Consider the following 3837-nt stretch of genomic DNA (forward strand, 5'->3'; position numbering starts at 1 on the left):
GAATTGCCTCTATTCTCATGGAGTCAGAGGGCCATATAGGAAGGTCTTATGGGGTCTAAATGAGATAGACACTGCAATTGCTTGTACAAATAAACTTTTACTACATAAGCAGCATGAATGGGCTCTGGTGTAATGCTTTCTAATGGTTCACATTTTCAGGTTGGTTTTAAGACAATTATCAGAGCAAGCTATTAAGAGCTAAATGGAGGTTTGTGCAGTTGTGTTGTGTTTTCCTTTAGGAAGGGTAATTACCTTTCACTGCACCAGCACAGGGCAGAGGTTTCTGAGTTACCTCCCACCTAAACCGTCAGAGAAAAATGGCAGGTTCAGCACAGGAGAATCCGCAGGTGCCTTCTTACGGTTTTGCACACAAAATGTTGCATACTCAAGCCCACCCTGCGAGGATGTATGTGCAAACACTGCCTAGAAGCAACCTTCTTGCTAAGACAAGAAGGTTCATTGTTCAGCCTGATGCTACTGCTTAGCACAGGTCTGTGGCATGGAAGAACCAGCTCTTCACCTTCCACATGTCCCTGTAAGCATCTAACAACAAAACCTGCTCATCAGATGCTGAATCTACCCAGTGAAAGATTTGAATTTACAAGCAGCCTATCCTCAGGCTACTCCTCCCTGAAAAGCAAAACAAACAAACAAACAAGCAACAACAACAACACCTCATCCTGGCCATTTTCAGCTAAACTGTAGAACTTTTACTGTCCACAATATGGATGGCCAGAGCCAGGGCAAGAAAAAACTGCTAGAGTATATTTCTTGATTAGCATGTGGAGGTCAACAAAGATACAGCCCCATTGCAACCGAGCTCTGAACTAGTTTGCAGCTAAAGTACCTGTAAACATCCCTTATGGAAGCACAAGTGTTTTGAACTGTTACTGCAGGACTATCTGCTTTTAAAAGCCAGCTTTTAAAAGAAATCTGGGAATATACCAATGACTCTGCCTCATGCATAAAAGATGCATTGCAGAGCACCACATTGCTACATCAATATTTTTTAAATGTTTAAAGAGAAATTTCTTTCCTCATTTGAAAGAGCTTTTTTCAACAGTTGCAGGGAAAGCTGTCCTCAGCCTCACGGGTTTCTGAATATTCTGATCTACCTGCATGTTCCCTACACTGTAAATGTGCTTAAATCCATGTGCACTAAGTGTTAAATTTATTCTTCTTTCTCTCTTATAAAAAGGTAAGAATTCAGCAAAGAGGAATATTAACAACAATTTAGGTGTGGATTTTTTATGCATGTGAGGATTTTTTCAGTCCTTTTTTTCCCCTGTTCTGGATTCATTTTAAGCCATAACTGTCCTATAGCTCATAAAATGTGCATTACGTCACCTTTTAGATAGAAGTCAGCAGGAACAAAGCTACTGGAATGGATGAATAAACAAATTATTGTTAGGGCTACACACATTAGCCTCAAAATAGCACTAGGAAAACATGCAGTGCTTCTGCAACACAAATATCAGTTTGTATAATGATCTGAACTGCTCGTGCAGGTGTTCATTTGGGTCTGACCCTGCTCAGCACAGGTGGGAAGTGCTGTGTGTTGGAGTACCAGGTAAAATGGAGGGTGGCTCCAGGAGAGGGGAATCCCATCCAGCAGCAGTAAGAGCATGGCTGCATGGCCACAAAATGCCCCCTGCGTGCTGGCAAGAGTGGTTACCTAGGGAAAATACACTCTGAATCACCTCATTAGCATGGGGTAGATTGCAGGCAAAACTGTAAGTCACTTTACAATCATTCCCTTCTTTTACGCTGTGCTCTGAAGCCCAGGCAAGCAAATGTGCTGGAGGACTGTGAGTCCCCAGCACACAGCGTGCCCTTGCCCTGCTGATCCTTCAGTTTCCACCTTTCCCGGTGAGCACACAGGTTGTTCTCATGGACGCACTGCAGTGCACACAGAGGCTCCCCCATGGATGCTGTTTTGCAGTCTGCAGGCTCCTGTGCCTGTGGTTATTAGAAATCAGAAAGTTTCAAAATTACAGAGATTGTGCTAACTCTGGAGAAGTTTTTGAGGCATTCAGTCTCACCTGCACTTCTTGCCATGCCAGTCTTGCTGCTCTGCATGAACTGCAGGAGTTCACCAATCTCTGTAGTGCACAAGAAGTGTGCACCGTCCATGCTCTGCAGTTCCCAAATGGAACAATTTTGCTCTCACTCTAAATTTTGGGGCAGAAATATGGCATTCTGAGTGCTGTACCCGAGGTAGGAGGTGCCTTCCCTGATACTCAACCCTTAAGGCTCAGAAGCAAGCCACCTTTGCTGCCCTGGCATGGAGGATGAAGATGGGATGCTGCACATGCTTTGCAGTCCTTTCTGCAGTAATGGGTCCTTACAACAAAGAAAAGAGCAGGCTGAAAGTGATCTGAAATGGACTGGGGTTCAGCAGTAGGCATCCTTTTCACCAATCATTGCTTGGCAGCAATTTCTACCCAGTGGCAATATTCCTCTGCTTTGCTCGCAGCTGAAAATAACTCTGAAAGTGCTTCGAAAGGGCTGCCTTTTAACTGAGCTGAACACCTTCCTAAATGATTTTCATCATGGTGAACATCTCCCCCTTGGATGAGGAGCATTCAGGCTCTTCCTTCCCAGTCCTGCTCTCTGCAGCATGCAGCCCACTGTAGAACATGGTTCATTGTTCCTGTGCTCTCCTGTGACCTTTATTTCCATAACGGACTCTCTGCCCATGTTGGTTATATTTCTACCTCACTACATAAGCTGGCAGATGTCCAGCATGCTGGTGCCTGTGACATGACTCCTTTCTGCTCCCCACCCTGTTATGTGGCAGCACCTTGCTGCAGGGTGGGCACCTGAAAGTGCAGGCACACCTGGCCTGGCACAAGCGGTGACAAAAGCCCCTGCTCTTTCCAAAGCAATTTGCTGAGCCACCAGGGTGCTCAGCACTGGGAAGGGGAGGTTAAACCACCACTTTGCTTCCTGTTGTGTCATCGGTTTAACTGTTGGCGTCAATTATTGAATACATTTACACAGTGCTAATGCCTTTGCTGTGATTTGCAAATTAACACAGCACTTTAAGTGTGGTCCTCATCCCTAAATCTTCTAGTAGTAAAGCAGCTGCTTGCAGACTTCTGGAAGGATATGTCAGAAAAAAAAAAGACCATTTTTTTTCTGTTGATTTTCCTGTGGGAGAGCAAAGATTTAATCTAGAGCCACCACTGTTCAAATACATATTCCCTTTCCCAAAACACAGCATGGCAGTAGAAACAGCACAAAGTTGAAGGAACAACCATCAGTGCACCCTCCAAACAAGCAGCATTTTTCTCTTGCAGAAACATGACGAAGTTCTATGCATTGTCCTCAGCACTTTTTCCCATTCCTTGAAAATCAGCAAGTTGTTGCTAAAATGTTTTAGAGGAACAGAGACAATGAATTCAAATACTTTTGATGCATTTGTAGTGCCTTTCTGTATTTCAGTACTTCTGCTGAAAACTCCAGTACTGATACCATGTCAGAAAGAAGAGGAACTGGTTCAGGGAATTTCAAATGACATACATGTATGATGATGTAAAAATTGCAGTTCCTGGGGTACACCAATATCTAGCATAAAAGTAAAGTCTGATGGATGGATGAAGGTCTGCTGTTTAAAAATTGCTATTGAGACTTGCATTACAAAGGCAATTTTGATACTACCTCCTGTGGAGTCTTTGTGTGTGTGTTACTTCACTTCTCTGCCTCAGTTTCCCCAGGTGGGACAAGGGAAACCATTTCCTATTGTATCAGACCATGGTGCTGTTTGATGAATTACTCCAAAAAGCATTTTCAGTATGCAAAGTGTTATGCTGCTTAAGGGATGATTATCAATAA

This window comes from Netta rufina (genome assembly GCF_964035555.1).
Source record: "Netta rufina genome assembly, chromosome: 3".
NCBI classification, from domain to species: Eukaryota; Metazoa; Chordata; class Aves; order Anseriformes; family Anatidae; genus Netta; species Netta rufina.